We start from the raw sequence: 19369 nt of genomic DNA, 5'->3' as shown, positions 1-19369 counted from the left end.
ATCATCATCATTCTCTCAAGTGCTCAATCAATCTGGCAAGTGACTCTCAAGGGCATCAAGAACAAAGAACAACATAACAACGGACCAACTCCTGTATCGAGTTATTACATGTCCTTAATTATGTTGCACCTTTGTTAAAGTACTCTACTTGTAATTCCTACTTAGCTTAGTTAGAAGCATTGTGTAGGAAACCTTTGTAAATCATAAACATTTGTGTTTGTGTCTTGGCTAGAGTTAGTCGAGTTGTAAACCTTTGTAATAGAGTTATTACAAAGTTGCTTGTAATAGAGTTATTACAAGCTAGTGAGGGATTAAGAGGTTAATTCTTAGGTTACAATAGGTTGTGATCCGAAGTTTTCTCAGTAGTAAAGTTGAAATCCTACAAGGGTAGGTCGTGGTTATTAATCCCGTGATTTGGGAGTTTTTCACGTAAAATTCCATTGTCATTTACTTACTACAGTGCATCTGTATTCTGTGGGAACTAATAGAGAACCTGGTTCTCTATATAGTTTGTGGACCTTTAGTTTCTATCGATTGGTATAAGAGCAGGTTCTTTCTATCAGGCTAACACCTAGAAAGGATCCTCATGGCTGCTCCGCCAAACTTCGAAGAAGGTCAATCTACCTACAAACCACCAAGAATCAACGACTAATACTATGGGTGGTGGAAGACAAGGATGCACGACTTTATCATGGCTGAAGACTCAGAGCTTTGGGATATCATCTGCGATGGACCCTAAGTTCCTACGAAGACCATTGGAGACCCCGCAGTGACAATTCCTAAAACAAGAAAGGAATACAACGGTGCTGATCGCAAGGCTATAGAAAAGAACTTTCGAGCAAAGAAAATCCTCGTTTGTGGTATTGGACCAGATGAGTACAACATGATTTCAGCATGTAAATCTGCTAAGGAGATCTGGGAAGCTCTCCAAACAGCTCATGAAGGGACAACACAAGTAATGCAGTCCAAGATTGACATGCTAACCATAGAGTATGAGCTTTTCACGATGAAGGACGATGAGTCTATTCAAGATATACACACTCGCTTCACATCTATCATCAATGAGCTTCACTCTCTGGGAGAGATCATCCCCAAGAAGAAACTCGTCAGGAATATACTTAGTGTATTACCTTGTTCCTGGGAAAGCAAAGTAAATGCTATCACAGAGGCAAAGGATCTGCAGAAGCTGACCATTGATGAACTTGTTGGCAATCTGAAGACTTATGAAATAAAAAAGAAGAAGGTTAATGAGAGAAGAGAGCCCAAAAGGGAGAAGAACCTAGTCCTCAAGACGGACAACAATGACTCAGGTGGTGAGGATGCTGATATGGCCTACCTGACAAAAAGGTTTCAGAAAATAGTTCGCAGAAATGGAGGTATTCCAAAAAGGGGTAGCTCCAGCAAGCCAAAAGGTTTTGACCTATGTCATAAGTGCGGTAATCCAAGACACTTTGTCAAGAATTGCCCTCTCCTCAAGAAAGATCAGTACAAACACAATACTGACAAAACAGCTAAGAGGAACCCGATTCGTAACAAACGATTCAAGAGAAAAGATGCCGTTGACAATGTTGTGAAACAAGATCTTGATGCATGGGGAGACTCTTCCAGCGAATCTGAAGAAGATGATGATCAAGGTGATAGCTCCATGATGGCGGTGGAAAGTGAAGCAGCTGTGTATGACTCAATCTTTGCCCTGATGGAAAAATCTGACAATGATGAAGATGACGACGATGATGATGAGGTAAACTTTCTAGATGTTTAAAGAAATCTAAAGTCTTATTCTCCGAAAAAACTTATGTCTTTGACAAATGTTTTAATTGATGCTTATCATAGTCTTATAAATAATAAAGATGCATTAAATGTGGAACTAGGAGAAGTAGAACATGAGAGAGATGACCTAGTAGTTGTTGTGGTAGATTTAAAAGAAACCATTGAGAGTTTAAAGAAGGAAAAAGATGCCTTAACTGAAAAAATTGCTAACATTGAGCATGAGAGAGATTACCTATTAGTAGTGCTTGTAGACCTAAAGAAACAATTTAGGAACTAAAAAGGAAAAGTAAGCCTGGGAACACTCAAAAAGGAAAGGAAGTTGCAAGTGAGGCACCCCTTAGGCTTGAAAATGAGTTAAAATCAGTGAAATCTAATCTTTGATCTTTCAGTGCTTTCCCATGAGTACCTACAACATCCAATATTAACTGCTGGTTCTCCAGGAGCTTCTGGTTGTCCAGAAGCTCCTTGATAGTGTCCTCCACTGACTGTGGGACCTGTGGCTGAGGGGGTACATACTAGGATGCCAGCGAGGTAGAAAGCACAAACAGCTTAGAAGTAGCTGCCTGCATCCAGTTGTTGATACTGGCAAGGGTCTGGCTCAAACGGTGGGCAGTCAGTGGATAGGCTGAAGATGAGGGGATATCTGGGGCAGTGGTAGTAGAGGGTGTCGCGCTCCCTTTTTCTCGCGAAATCGAGTTTATGACATTTGGGAGGACAACTCGTTCCCTTTTGGGGAATTGGGTTTGATTTGAAGAGTCGCCACCTAATGATTAAAGTGCATTAGGACACTAAGAAGGGTTTGATTTGAATAACCAGAGATTGGGTAAGGGTTTGAAATTATCACAAGGGGAAGGTGTTAGGCACCCCTCAGGATCCACTAGTGTGGTTCCCGGCCGAACTATTGTTGTGAACTTAAGCGCAAATAACACATAGGCAAATAAAGACTTCAAGTAAGAGGGAATTTTCACATAATGGTTACAAATAAACAAAGTTAGAAAGAACCAAAAGAAAGCTGATTTTTCTTAAAGAAATAGTTTGAAATTGGAGAAGAAGCAAAGAAACAAAGGGAGGGGAGTCCTAGGTTTATAAATAATATGGATCACCCCACATAACATCCGGTAATCACTCCTCAGTGAGGGGCTACACGTGATGTTATCGCATGGTCATCATATCCATATCTATCCTTTCCCACCCCGTTAGGGTATTAAAGCGCGGAAGGAATGGTCTCGTTTACTTATTGCATGCTATTACCCGCCCCAATCCTATCAGTCCCGGAGGCATTTTGGACTACTAATCCTAAAGGGAAGGGATATTAGGCTTGTTTATAGTTTCAAAGGCAAAACTCTAAGGCGACATACAAAAATACGTATAGCAAGTTGGGGGAAGCATATAACAAGTAAAAGGCTCAGATATACCTCATTTGACAGAGAAGCACATAATTTAGCATGTCTGGCACATACTTGTTTAGGGTCTGATTAAAACTTAAAGGTTGAGGCAAACTGATTTGTTACATAGTTCAGATAAGAAGCCCGAATCAGGCCTGCCTGCTAGTTGTAGCTAATAAAAATCTGATTCAGTTTATAAAATTTACCCCATGGTTTGCATAAGTGTTGGACGAGGGTCCCATAGGCATGATATCTACTGATTTCAGAAACAATGAAGTAAACTGATACATACTGATTTGAGAAAAATTGTCAGTTATTAAAGAAAGGCAAGTTTTAGCGAGAGAACATAAGTTTTGCGACTGATGGTACGTCATTATTACTGGTTTTAGACTTATAAGCGAATGAAGCGATTCAGACTTGATTAAATGTTCCTATAGACATGCTTTCTATGCGTTGTTGATTTTAAACCTTTTTATAGACATGGGGAAATGCAGGAACCTTATGGACATGATATCTAGATGCTGAGCCTATGAACATGATATCTAATTGCAGTTAATTGATTAAGACCTATAAACATGATTGCCTAATGAAGAATGGATATGCGAGATTTAGAAAGACCTATAGGCGTATTTTCTATATGTAGAATTCAGATTTCCGGGTAATTACAGGCGTGATATCTATATGAGAGAATGCAGAATTCCTACAGACATGGTATCTATATGAGAAATGCAGAATTCCTACAGACATGGTATCTATATTAGAGAATGCTGAAATTCAGAAATAAGCTATAGGCAGGATATCTATATGAGAGTGCAGAAATTCAGAAAGTACCTATAGGCAGGATATCTACCCTTTGCATACATAGTTATCCCTCCCTTTTTCACTAGCCATCCCCAAGAGTTTATTACAAATTATTACAGCCCAGAAAAATAAAAGAATACATCAGAAATTAAAATTACAACCAAGGAGAGCCTGATTCAGACTTCCTGTCTGAAATATGAAGTAAACCAACTCCAATGAGATCATGATCCAAAGCCTTTCTCCCATTTGGATGTGTCAGAGTTCCCTAAGAGTCTCATATGGACTCCGGGCAGTGCTCACACCCAAATGTATCACCAGATTTAGACATAGTACAGTGTGGAAGGGCCAGCCCTCAAGTGTCTAATCAGAGGGAACTCAAGGTCCCAAGGCAAGGCTCACAAGAGGGGGGCAAAACTTAGGGACTAAGAGAGAGTGCAAGTGCAGAAATAGAGTGCTGAAAGGGGGAAAGGGAAAGGGAAACAGTTACAAATAAATACACATAGGGGTGTAGGGGAAATAAGGAAGTTGAAAGAAGCAAGAGCAGGCTGTGGGCATACCAAGCAATAGGGAGTGCTTGCATACCCATAAGCTTTGTTAGAACACAGTGTTTAGAGGCTGGGATCCCAAAGGATCAAGTTTAATTCATGGACAATAACTTACATATTTCCATGTCTTAAACTATAGCTCAAACACATAAGGGGGTAGGGAATAGGGATTCATAACAGAAACAGGCAGAAAGAAATCAGCATGCTAATTTAAATCACGACATACCAGTTTCAAAGAAACAAATAGAGAAAAGTAGTAGGTCTTGTAAACAGGCCACAGTGCAGACAAGAAGAGAGAACACTATTGTGTGTGAGTATGAGTTCAGAAGGATTGTGGATTCTGTTGAGTTCGTGAAAGGGTCGTGCCATTATAGTGTGAAAATCAGGCAGAAATAAGGCAAGAAATCAGTTAAGGAACTGAATATCAATTAAGAATCAATCACACAAGACTTCCCTTAATTAAGGAATTCAGAAACGGGTAAAAACTATTGGAGGGAAGAAATTAAATAAGCACTTTGTGCAAAGTAGGCAATTAGGGGTAAATACTTAGAAGTTTTATTTAAGTACAGAATTTTGAAATACGCGGTTGTACAATTAAGGTATGAAAATCAATTAGTAGCCAGTAAATCAGAGGTCAGAGATTTTGTATGAATGAACCAAGTCAGAAAAGCTGAGAAAGGTTTTTAACTTAAGTCGAGTCACAGGGAAAATCAGCAAACAAGGAAAGAAAATCAATCAGACCTATTCAGAAGGGAGTCTGAACTAATCACAAATTCGAAAGCCATTTTAGAGGGAAGTTCATCACATATAAAGAGCATACAGACATGTCAAGCATGAAAGAAGATGTCGTGTCATTGTAAAATTAGTAGAAGAATCCAGTGTAAAAGAGTTTAGGAGAGCTTAGCAAAAATCAGAGTCGTATGAAAGACAAGGATGTCCCAACTCAGTTCAGAGACTCGAAATTGGTCTGAAGAGTTGGGGGTTTTGAAATAAAACCCTAGCTCAGGCAAATCACATAGCCAAACTTGGAAGAACCCCCAAATTCGAGGGTTTCCACCATTAATCGAGTGCAAAGATGAGAGGGTAAGTAATTAAATCGAAACAGGTTCAGAGGTCTCAGAAAAGAACTGAAACTTCTAACACGTTTCTTTTAGCAACAGAAACTCATGAGAAACATGATAGAAAAGTAACATGCAGAACATAGTAGAAGAGCTCAAAGAAAACCGAGTAGAAGAAACTAATATGAAACATAATGGGAAAATTGATAAGAACAGTAGGAGAAGCATATTAAGACATTTTTTAGAAGAAGCTTAACCAGAACTCAGTATGTGGAACTTAATAAGAAACACTTAAGAACATAGTAAAAGAAGATACAGTAGGAGAAACACACAAGAATACAGTAGAGGAAAATACAGTAGAAAAAGCATGCAAGAACACAGTATAAGAAAATACAGTAGAAGGAGCATACAAGAACACCGTAGAAGAAGCATACAAGAACATGGTAGAAGAAAAAATACAAGAACACAATAGAGGCAAATACACACAAAAAAGAAAGTTAGAGAAACATTTAAATACTTTCAGAAAAACCCTAGATCGGAAAAGAAATGGTTTTGAAAGTAGTTTTTGAAAGAAAAGCCAGGAAAATCGTTTAAAATCTTAAGGAAAGCATGGATATGGAACAAATCTAAAGAGATCAGAAAAACCTCAAAACTAGGGTTTTCAGAGGAACCCAAACGACGAGAAAGGCTTGGATCTAAGCAAAAGGAGTCGAGACCAGGCTTCGAAATAGACATAGCTTGCCGGAACGGGACCGGAGATGGTCGTGGAACTCGAATCGACAGAGGTCTGGACATAACCCTTCACGGTCGAGTCATGGAGCTTCAGTCAACCAAACGTGAGGAGCCATAGATGGCTTGGTGGGTGGTGACACCACCATAGATCTAGGTTAGAGGGTGACCGGAGAAGATGAACAGAATTCATCGGAGAGGAGGGGGTGGGGAAGGTTCTAGAGAGAACCAGAGGTTAGAGAGATAGAGACGAGTGAGGGAAAAATGAGGGGTATTGGGGGGTCGTTTGGTTTAATTTAGGTAGGTTAAACGGGGACCGTTGATCTGAATGATCAACGGTCCAGATTGGATGGGGTAGGTGGGTCGGGTAGGATAATTAGGATTGGGGTGGGTATTGGATTGGTCTAATTTGGGTTGGGGCTTGGGTTTAATTAGGCCAAATTAGAAAGCCAAATGTCGCTATAAGTTAAATAGCCTCTTTTTCCCTCTTAATTTATAAAAAATTAATAAACCAATTTCTGGAAACAAGTTAAAAGTACTAAAATATCTTATAATATATAGTTATTAATTTAAAAATATAAAATTCCATTTTATAAATATGAGACGAATTTAAACTTAAAAATGCCTAATATTGCAATTATGCAATTTTATCCTTATAAATACCAAAAAAATTTATAAAAATGTGTAAAAAATATCTTAGCCATGTTTTGGTAAAAACATAAGAATCCAATAAATGAATCACCAAAATGATAGTTTTAGGGACCATCATTAGGTTTTTCTTGATAAAATAGGGAAGTAAATTGATTTAAAAATCTTTGAAAAATTAAGGAAAAATAATAGGACCTTATGATGTACTTATATATGCCTATATAGGCTATTTTGAGGGTATTTTGCGTATTTAAAAAAAATACAGGGAAAAATTGGGTATCAACAGGTGCCCCTCTTTACCCGGGAAGGATGAAAGAGGTGTCGGGTAAAGATATGATGACCGATTTTGACCGGATGAAATGGCTTGAAGAGGTTTGGCCGTGCCCTGGCTTCTGAGTTGCCTACATATCCCTGGTCTTACAGGAATCAGGCCATATGTAGTTCGGGATCCGTCGGCGGAGCATGCCGATGGAGACCTTTCAAGAACGGACGCAATATTCAGGTTAAGGTCTAATAGGGCTGCGGGAACTGGAGCGGAATTGCTCCTACCGAGATGGCCGTTGCTCGCCGGTTTACCTGCAAATAAGAAAATAAGGGCATAGATTGTAAATTTAAACATGATGCAAATTCCCGTCGGACCATGAATGCTGTCTTTGGACGGTTAGGATGACGTCCTCAGACCATGATGTCCTGGGCCATGAAGCGTATAATAAAGGATTCGCAGGCCATGAAATGATGCTCTCGGGCTATTAGAATGATGCCTCCGAACCATGATGCCTTTGAATAATGATATGCAAAATATTAAAAGGGGTCCTCAGGCCATGGCATGGCGTTCTCGGGCTATGAAAATGGTGCCTCCGAACAATGACACCTTCGGACAGATTGGCGATCTTTCAGCCCATGAGATGCAGTGTTTGGAAATCTTTCAGCCCATGCAATGCAATAGGTGGCGATCTTTCAGCCATGCAAGCGTAAATAAAGTGGCGATCTTTCAGCCATGCAAACGTAAATAAAGTGGCGATCTTTCAGCCATGCAGTGTAAATAAAGTGGCGATCTTTCAGCCATGCAGATGGAGACAGTGCTTAGTCTCGGACGGCAGAATGGTAGCCTTATGCAATGCAATAGGTGGCGATCTTTCAGCCATGCAAGCGTAAATAAAGTGGTGTTCTTTCAGCCATGCAAACGTAAATAAAGTGGCAATCTTTCAGCCATGCAGATGGAGACAGTGCTTAGTCTCAGAAGGCAGAATGGTAGCCTTATGCAATGCAGAGGATGCAGATGGAGGTAGAGCTTAACCTCGGAAGGCAGAATGGTAGCCTTATGCAATGCAAAGAATGCAGATGGAGACAGAGTTTAGTCTCGGAAGGCAGAATGGTAGCCTTATGCAATGCAAAGAATGCAGATGGAGACAGAGTTTAGTCTCGGAAGGCAGAATGGTAGCCTTGTACCGAAAGTAAAAAGGCAAATGATAATGGAGTTTTTCTTAGCTGATAGCAGGTTGCGACATTGTGACTGCTGGGGACATTGTGCCTGCTGGGGACACTGTCGTGTGCATATAGCAACTGTTCTGAGAGTTGTATTTCTGAACAATGTTTGTCTCGTGAGTGTATAGTATATCTGATGATTTTTCAACTTGAATGCCTGGATCCAAAGAAAAGTCGTGAGTTTTGTAGAGGGGGGAGGTTAGTTCGTATCCCCGCTGGCTCTGCTTGATCTGCGTGATCTTGATATACGTGACACTGTACGTATCGTTGGGGTAGTGTTGCTAAACAAGCGATTTCGGAAATAGACATGCATGATTTAGCAAAAAATATAACATAAATGCATAATTAAGAATATCTTTCTTTTAGATGAACCGACGACCGTGACGTGGTTCAAGACATTGCAACCTTTCTTGCTACGGAATTTTGAGGGACCTCCTCAAAATTGTGCCCCAGTTTACTGGGCTGCTGCTTCTGACGACTGCTTGCGGCGAATGGTTGAAATGACTTCGGAATTTTGAGGGTCCTCCTCAAAATTCTGCCCCAGTTTCCAATAGCAGGGGAAATGAAAATTTTATTGCATTGTGACCGAACCCATAGGGCTGCCTAAGTATCCCCTCCTAAACTGGAATCAGGTCAGGCGTAGTTCAATGTTACATCATACAAGGAAAGCATAAAGGTTACACGTAGTATCTCTTGACTGCATCTGAATTGATCGGCTTTGGCCAAACTTCTCCGTCCATTTCTGCAAGTATGAGGGCTCCTCCTGTTAGAACCCGGTGAACCATGTATGGACCCTGCCAGTTGGGAGAGAACTTCCCTTTGGCTTCATCCTGATGCGGGAAAATTTTCTTCAACACCAACTGCCCCGGTGCGAACTGTGTTGGCTTGACTCTTTTATTGAAGGCTCTAGACATTCTGTTCTGGTAAAGTTGACCATGGCAAAGCGCATTCATTCTCTTTCCGTCTATAAGGGCTAGCTGCTCGTAGCGACTCTTCACCCATTCTGCATCATCAAGCTCTGCTTCCTGTATGATCCTTAAGGAAGGAATTTCTACCTCGGCGGGAATGACTGCTTCTGTACCATAAACCAGCATATAGGGGGTTGCCCCAGTTGATGTGCGGACTGTGGTGCGGTACCCTAGCAAAGCAAATGATAGCTTCTCGTGCCACTGCTTATGTTTCTCTATCATTTTCCTTAGTATCTTCTTGATGTTCTTATTGGCGGCTTCTACGGCTCCGTTCATCTGAGGTCTGTAGTCTATAGAATTCTTGTGTCTGATTTTGAAAGTTTCACATATGGCTCTCATCAAGTCACTATTGAGGTTGGAGCCATTATCACTGATGATTGATTCTGGAATCCCGAATCGACAAATGATGCGGTCGCGGACAAAGTCTGCCACGACTTTCTTGGTCACTGCTCTGTAAGATGTTGCTTCAACCCATTTGGTGAAATAATCAATTGCCACGAGGATAAACCTGTGTCCGTTTGATGCGGCAGGTTCGATTGGTCCGATAACATCCATTCCCCAGGCGGCGAACGGCCATGGTGAGCTTGTTGCATTAAGCTCATTTGGAGGTACCTTGATCATGTCTACATGTATCTGGCAGCGGTGGCATTTCCGGACGTACTGGATGCAATCTGTTTCCATAGTCATCCAAAAGTAACCAGCTCGGAGTATTTTCTTGGCTAAGACAAAACCATTCATATGTGGGCCGCAGGTCCCAGTATGGATTTCTTCTAGTAGTTTAGATGCTTCTTTCGCATCAACACACCTTAGTAATCCCATATCCGGAGTCCTCCTATATAGGATTCCTCCGCTGTGAAAGAAGTTAGATAATCTTCGGAGCGTGCGTTTCTGTGTGGTGTTGGATGTTCATGTCAATGGCCATCTTGAGCCCTAAGATGCAGGATTCGTATTCGGCCATGTTGTTGGTGCACGGGAACGTGAGTTTGGCAGACACCGGATAATGCTGACCGGTTTCAGACACTAGGACTGCTCCTATGCCAACTCCTTCGAAATTTGCTGCTCCTTCGAAAAACATTCTCCAACCATCATAGGATTCTGCAATATCCTCTCCTATGAATGATACCTCTTTGTCAGGAAAATACGTCTTTAGGGGTTCGTATTATCCGTCCACGGGATTCTCGGCAAGGTGATTTGCCAATGCTTGTCCTTTGATCACTTTCTGAGTTACACAGACAATGTCAAATTCACTCAACAGGATTTGCCACTTGGCTAGCTTGCCGGTAGGCATGGGCTTCTGAAAGATGTACTTCAAAGGATCCATCCTTGATATGAGATATGTGGTATAGGCACAGAACTAGTGCCTCAACTTCTGAGCTACCCAAGTCAAAGCACAACAGGTGCGCTCTAACAGAGAATACCGGGCTTCGTACAGGGTGAACTTCTTACTGAGATAATATATGGCCTGCTCCTTCCTCCCCGTTTCGTCATGTTGCCCCAGAACACAACCGAATGCTCCACCCAATACTGCGAGGTAGAGTAATAGAGGTCTACCTGGCTCGGGCGGGACCAAAACTGGTGGTGTTGACACATACTCCTTGATTCTATCGAAGGCCTTCTAGCAGCCATCAGTCCATTTGGTAGCGGCGTCCTTCTTCAACATCTTAAAGATTGGCTTGCAGATAACTGTAGATTGAGCTATGAACCGGCTGATGTAGTTGAGTCTCCCCAAGAAACTCATTACGTCCTTCTTGTTCTTTGGCGGTGGCAACTCTTGAATAGCTTTGAACTTTGATGGATCCAGTTCTATTCCTCGGCGACTTATAATGAACCCAAGTAGTTTTCCGGCAGGAACCCCGAACGCACATTTTGCGGGATTCAGTTTCAGGTTGTACCTTCTCAGTCTATTGAAGAATTTCCTCAAATCTTTCATGTGATCAGTGGCCTTCTTTGACTTAATGATGACGTCGTCTACGTACACCTCGATCACCTTGTATATTATATCATGAAAAATGGTAGTCATGGCCCTCATGTAGGTGGCCCCTGCATTCTTTAACCCGAATGGCATCATTTTGTAGTAGTACATCCCCCATGGCGTAATGAAAGCCGTTTTCTCGGCATCTTCTTCGTCCATCCAGATCTGATGAATCCCAGTGAAAGAATCTACAAATGATTGCAACTCGTGCTTGGCTCAATTATCAATCAGGATGTGTATGTTTGGCAAGGGGAAGTCGTCTTTTGGACTGGCCCGGTTGAGATCCGAGTAGTCGACACAGACTCTGACCTTCCCATCCTTCTTCGGCACTGGCACAATATTGGCTAACCATGTTGGATATTCTACTACCCTGAGAACCTTAGCTTTGACCTGCTTAGTGACTTCTTCCTTGATTTTTAGACTCAAATCAGGCTTAAACTTTCTGAGCTTCTGCTTTACCGGTGGACACGTCGGATCAGTTGGTAGTTAGTGTGCCACAATATATGTACTCAGACCAGTCATGTCATCGTAGGACCAGGCGAATATGTCCTCGTACTCCTTTAGGAATTCTGTGTATTCTTCCTTTTATGATGGTGACAAATGAACACTAATTCATGTTTCTTTGACATTTCTACATCTCCCAGGTTAACAATCTCAGTCTCGTCAAAATTGGACTTAGGTCTGTTCTCAAAATTCTCAACTTCTTTAACAATCTCTTCCGGTATTATCATCTTCCTCTGAATCTATGTTTGTTTGTTGCGTTGTCTCGTTGCATGTCACAGTCATCGGTTCGTCAAGATAAGTAATAGTAATGTTGTATAAATAAAGTAATGAGATAAAATAATAAGAGTAAGATTTATAAGGAAACCGAAATGCTTTGATAAATTCCATAACTGTTTTGAACATTCGAAGATCTTTTTGCGAAAATTTAAAATGCAGAAGGAAAGTCAACTAGTAAAATAAACGATAGTGCATGATGCTTGTTCAGCCTTGCTACCCCGAGGCTCGTCGGGCTCTGGTGGTTCTAATAGTCCAGTTATTGAGGCGTGCTCCTCTGCTTACAGCTAGTATGGAAGGGCCTTCTTCTCCCTCCTCCCGAAAACGACACAACAATCCATGTCATCGTCTTCCAGGAACAAATTCCTCACTGCTGCCAGTGCTTCTTCTTCTGACCCGTAGATAACTTCGGCCGGTTGGAAAGTCTGATCCAAGCATGGTATTGGCTGCTCCAATGGGTAGTAGGGAACGCGCCATGGTTGTGACCAATTGTTGAATTCCTCCCAGGTGTACTCATATCCCAGACCGAAAGTGGTGCCATACTTCTTGAGCTTTATGGGCTTAGCGATTCCTTGGAGGTTCTTGCCAAGCCCTTTACCCGGTTCGTACCCACTCCAATTCAATATGCTCTCGATTTTGTTGTCCCACCATTTGTCCTTGTCAACGACGTTGACTCGCTCGATGTGGTGATAGGTCTCCCCACCTATATTTCTTCGGCCTCCGATTGTTGGGATGGTCTGGCGACTGTATATAGGGTTGCTACCGTCGCCGTGAATGATCACCTCCTGGTGATTCCACTCAAACTTCACTGCTTGATGTAGCGTGGATGCTACGGCCCCCGCAGCATGAATCCATGGTCGTCCCAACAACAAACTGTAAGTTGCCGGCACGTCTATCACTTGGAAATCCACATCGAACCAAGTAAGCCCCATTTGCAAACACAAGCTAATTTCCCCAATGGTGGACCTTTGAGAACCGTCGAAAGCATTAACGTTGATGGCCCCATCCTTAATCTCATGCAGCCCTTTTCCCAATGTCCCGAGTGTTACCAACGGACAAATATTGAGACTGGACCCTCCATCAATCAGGATTCTGGTGATAAAATAATCTTCACATTGCACGGTGATGTGCAACGCCTTGTTGTCACTCAACCCTTCTGGTGGCAGCTCATCTTCGTGAAAGTGATCTTGTGACTATCCAATACCTGCCCTACCATGTTCGCCATCTCTCTTCCGGTGATGTTGCTTGGTACATATGCCTCACTCAGCACCTTCAACAAGGCATTCTTATGTGCATCGGAACTTTGTAGCAACGCTAGGATAGAAATCTGTGCCGGTGTTTTGTTCAGCTGGTCAATGACCGAGTATTCCTTGGCTTGTATCTTTCTCTAGAGATCATCGGGTCCAATTTCAGCGATGGTTGGCCGACTGGAGGCCTGCTTGCTTGACTCGGCCAAATGCTCCGGGGTATAAACTCTACCAGTTCTCGTCATACCCTGTGCCGCAATAGTTTCTCCAAACATAACCTTGCCTTTCCTTCTTGCCTCGGCTGTGTAGTCCCATGGTATAGCCTTTGTATGGAACGGTGTTATGGCTGACATTGCCACTGGAATTGGCGTGGCTATCTTTACTCCGAACGGCGCCTGCACCTTGGGCGGTAAAACTGCAACTTTGAATGGTATAGGTGCCTTTGCTGGAGACACGAATTTGACCTCAATTGGCGTGGGCGTCTTTGCAGATGGTGGCGCTTCAAATTTCAGCGGTATGGACATATTTACATCGGCATCCCTAAAGGGCTGAATCTGGACTATGATCGGATTAAGGGTGACTATTGGTTGCTTTGGATCATCACCTTCTGTGATCAAATCGATCGATCCCTTGGGGTCCCAATCATCCTCTATTTCAATCATGTAAATGCCTCCACCCTTGTGATCTGGCAAAGGGTTATTGCGGACATTCGGTGCCGGCTCTTTTACCACAATAATCTTGTTATCAAACAAAGTCTGGATCTTACCTTTCAGAGAGCGGCATTCATCAATGGTGTGTCCTTTCATGCCGGAATGGTATGCACAGGACTTATTTGGATTAACCCACTGAGAAGGGTTTTCAGGAGCAGCGGGGATAGGGGTGACGTAACCAGCAGTTTTGAGTCTTTCATACAACTGGTTGATAGGTTCAGCAATGGCCGTGTACTGTTTTGGGGGTCATCGATCAAAGTTTGGTCGAGGTCTAGGTAAATTTTGGCGTGGATGAGGGGATTGGTAGTGGGATGGTTGAGTGTTGTAGGCTTGGTAAACATGTACTGGTTGGGAGTATTTGGGTGAAGTGGGCTGATATGCGGGAGGTGATTGATAAGTGAGTGGTGGAGTTTGGTAAGAGGGTGAGGGTGCTTGGTAGTTTGGGGTAGGCCGATATGTGATTGGAGGCATTGGGTATTTTTGGTATTTGACGGGAGATTTGGTTCTCTGTGCCACCATACGGCTCCTACGTCCCTTTTCCTGGATACACCGCTTGACTGTAAGGCCTTGTTTGTAGCTTGCAAGGCTTCAAAATTCGTAACTATACCGCTTTTGATGCCTTCTTCGATTCTTTCTCCGAGCTTGATAATGCCAGAAAATTTGTGGCCTTCGATCATCATCAGCCTCTCATAATACTGTGGGTCTTGGGCCCGAACGAAGAATTTGTTCATTTGCTCTTCTTCCAAAGCAGGCCTAACCTTAGCAGCTTCTGACCTTCATCGAGTAGCATACTCACAGAAAGTTTCTGTGGGTTTCTTCTTCAAATTTTGAATATAGAACACATCTAGTGCATTCTCTGTGTTGAACCTGAATCTGTCCATAAAATCGAACGCCATGCTTACCCAGTTCGACCACTTCTTCGGATCTTGGCTAATGTACCAAGATAAGGCATCTCCCTTCAAACTCCTCATGAATAGCTTCATGCGGATTTTCTCGTCTTTTCCTACTCCCGCCAGCTTGTCACAGTATGTTCTCAAATGGACCCTTGGATCTCCTGTAACATCAAATATCTCGAACTTAGGAGGTTTGTACCCCTCGGGCAGTTCGACATCGGGCTGTATGCAAAGATCTTCGTAGTTCAGCCCTTCAATTCCCTTACTTCCTTCAACGCCTTGAATTCTGCTAGTCAACTTTTTAAGCTCTTCGGCCAGGTTTCTGATGAGCAAGTTCTTATCATCGGACTCGGGTGTGCTTGAAATGGGCTGGGTGGAGTGCGGCACGGTCTCCACGTAGATGGGGGTATTATGTTGGCAGTGGTCAGTTGTGGAGTTCTGGAGTTCTGGGATGAGCAGTGGGGTGTTATTTGAGGTATGGCAGGTATTGCAGTGGTGGTGAGAAATGGGATGGTTTTGTTGCTTTGGGATATTTTGTGGAGGTACAGGATTCTGAGTATTTGGGAAAGTAACCTCTGGAGTAGTGAGGGAAAATGACAGATTTGCCAGATTCCGGACTTGATCAAGTTCTTCCTGAAACTTCAACAGCTTTTGTTCTAGTTGGGATGCATTTTCCTTGGGGACCATAGTACCGTGACCATGAGTCACCTCTACCCGTTCAGTTGAGTTCTCATTTCTGGCGTTGTTCAAATCTTCCATTTTCCCTTTGTTCTTGTGCTTGACAGGACTGAGGGGAGGAGTAGGTGGAGGGCCCCTGGATCTCGTAAAATATGATGATGTTGCCAGAGTTCACGAACTAACCTTTGGGGAGGGGAATAAATAAACAAAAAGTAAAAACAAAAAGGTAACAAGTCAGTGAGGATCATAAAAAGATGTTGCAATATTTAAACACATAGTGCAGGAATGTAAAGCGTGTCCTAATTTGGGGACCTCTTTTTTGCCTGAGATAGGCCTAGCGACAAGTTGATTTGGAGAACTTAGAATGCTAAATGCCTTATTTTATTGATAAAAAATAGACGAATCCCTAAACGACACTAAATATGCAAGAAATAAAAATCACTAATGGCCATTGGCCTTATTACATTTGTAAAGCAAAAAATAAACTCCTATCTACTTGGTCCCAGAAGGACTTTCCCCAGGTTGAATGCTCTCGTTGATCAAGTCCTCCAGCTCGCATAGGTTCACCAGTAAAAATGCCTTTGCCAGGTGTTCTCCTTCGTTTCCCTCAGAGTTCTGGCAGTCGGTGACTCTCTTCCTCACTTTTCCTTCCAATTCCAACAAACTGTATTCCAGGTATTCCAACTTTTCGCTAGCTTTGGCGGCTCTCTCTTTTCACTCATTGATTTGGTCATTTGATGGAAGACTCCTCCACCAGTCTAGCAAGAGTGGGGGTGTGCTAATCATACCGAAACTGGGGACCTTGTGCCTCATTTTCTGCAAAACAAAAGGGTTAGACCCTACCCTTACCAGACTCGACTATTTAATATCAACAATTAGCATGAAGCAATCTAGTTCTCCAAATAAATGCACAGAGCGTGATGATGTCCGTCTTGGGTTTTAGGGAAACCCAGTGGCTTTGGACAAGGCCATCTTAAAGAGTCATTATGCGGACAACATAACTGACTCGGCTAGGTTTGACCATGATGCATGCACTATTTAAATAGAAAGGGTTTCTATGGGGTTTTAGACTGGTACCCTTGAGCGGACAACTCAAGAGGGAAAGGCGCGAAACCGTCGACTACACCGTTGATTGACTGGTTTTACCGCAAATATGCCTTTGCCGTATTTAGGGGGTGATAATATCGGAAGAGCGCAACCACTCATTATAAACGTTGCTATGGTATTTTGTTTGGCACGAGTGGAATATGATGTTGAAAACATGCAGTTGCAATAATTTGAACAAGTTGTCACGTATTTGAACGTTCATAAAGCAATAACTACAATAATTTAAAACAGTAATAAAGGGAGGTAGTAAAGAAAAGCAGTAAAAGAAATAAGGGAAAGAAACAAAAAGACAAGTTAGTTTTGTAGTAGAAGAAGGAATTAAATACTTGAAGGCATTAAGCAAATAAAGACATATAAAGAAGCGTAAAGTCACAATAATAGCCTGAAATGGTAAAAGCCTAAAAGAAATCCCCAGCGGAGTCGCCATGCTGTCGCGCCCACTTTTTCTCGCGAACTCGGGTTTATGACATTTGGGAGGACAATTCGTTCCCTTTTGGGGAATTGGGTTTGATTTGAAGAGTCGCCACCTAATGATTAAAGTGCATTAGGACACTAAGAAGGGTTTGATTTGAATAACCAGAGATTGGGTAAGGGCTTGAAATTATCCCATGGGGAAGGTGTTAGGCACCCCTCAGGAACCACTAGTGTGGTTCCCGGCCAAACTATTGTTGTGAACTTAAGCGCAAATAACACATAGGCAAATAAAGACTTCAAGGGAGAGGGGATTTTCACATAATGGTTACAAATAAACAAAGTTAGAAAGAACCAAAAGAAAGCTGATTTTTCTTAAAGCAATACTTTGAAATTGGAGAAGAAGCAAAGAAACGAAGAAACAAAGGGAGGGGGGGTCCTAGGTTTATAAATAATATGGATCACCCCACACAACATCCGGTAATCACTCCTCAGTGAGGGGCTACACTTGATGTTATCGCGTGGTCATCATATCCATATCTACCATTTCCCACCCCGTTAGGGTATTAAAGCGCGGAATGGTCTCGTTTACTTATTGCATGCTATTACCCGCCCCAATCCTATCAGTCCCGGAGGCATTTAGGACTACTAATCCTAAAGGGAAGGGATATTAGACTTGTTTATAGTTTCAAAGGCAAAACTCTAAGGCGACATACAAAAACACGTATAGCAAGTTGGGGGAAGCACATAACAAGTAAAAGGCTCAGATATACCTCCTTTGATAGAGAAGCACATAATTTAGCATGTCTTGCACATACTATTTAGGGTCTGATTAAAACTTAAAGGTTGAGGCAGACTTATTGGGAGAAATTCAAAAATAGCCAGATTTACCACTGATCGTTGAAAAATAGCCAAGTTTCAAAAGTCATCGAAATTTAGCCACTTTAAATCTGAGCGAAAACACTGTTCAAAATCCGGAAAAATACGCCCGCAAATTTTACGGGAGTTCCAGCATAAGTATGCTTGAACTCCCATAAATTTTACGGGAGTTCCAGGATAACTATGCTGGAACTCCCGCAAATTTAACGGGAGTTCAAGCATAATTATGCTGGAACTCCCGCAAATTTTACGGGAGTTCCAGCAAGTATAATTGTCCAGTATAATATACTGGAGTTTGGAGCACTGGTGCTCCAGTCTCCCGCAAATTTTACAGGAGTTAGCAAAGTATACCGGTCCAGCATAATATGCTGGAGTTCGTACACAAATGCACTAGAACTCCCGTATATTATACTGGACCGGTTCCTGTTGCAGCAAAATAGTGGCTATTTTTCATTGACTTGATAAACGCTGGCTATTTTTCATTGACCAGTGTGAAAACTGGCTATACCATGATATTTTAACAGACTTATTTGTTACATAGTTCAGATAAGAAGCCCGAATCAGGCCTGCCTGCTGGTTGTAGCTAATAAAAATCTGATTCAGTTTATAAAATTTACCCTATGGTTTGCCTAAGTGTTGGGCGAGGGTCCTATAGGCATGATATCTACTGATTTCAGAAACAATAAAGTAAACTGAATACATACTGATTTGAGAAAAGTTGTCAGTTATTAAAGAAAGGCAAATTTTAGCGAGGGATCATAAGTTCTGTAACTGATGGTGCGTCATTATTACTGGTTTTAGACTTATAAGCGAGTGAAGCGATTCAGACTTGATTAAATGCTCCTATAGACATGCTTTCTATGCGTTGTTGATTTTAAACCTTTTTATAGACATGGGGAAATGCAAAAACCTTATGGACATGATATCTAGATGCTGAGCCTATGAACATGATATCTAATTGCAGTTGATTGATACTCATTTCAAATTAAATATGAAAGTCAAGAGATCAATACAAAATATCCCATAATCATCCCAGAACCCGGTGTCACAAGTGCATGAGCAGTTACTAGAGAATAAAATAAAATACAATAACTGTCCGGAATACAAGGTGGACAGAAATGAAAATACAACACAATACTCTGAAGGAGACTCTGTGGGTTGTGGGCCGTCTCGATAAATGCAGCTCACCTAAGTCTCCGTACCAACCATGCCGCTATGCCACTAAGCCGCTAGCCACACCTGAACATGTGCAACAAAATGCACAGCAAGTGTAGGATGAGTACGAAAACAACGTGTAATCATTAAG

Source organism: Nicotiana attenuata, unplaced genomic scaffold (genome assembly GCF_001879085.1).
Source record: "Nicotiana attenuata strain UT unplaced genomic scaffold, NIATTr2, whole genome shotgun sequence".
NCBI lineage: Eukaryota > Viridiplantae > Streptophyta > Magnoliopsida > Solanales > Solanaceae > Nicotiana > Nicotiana attenuata.
Note: the sequence above shows the minus strand (reverse complement) of the source record.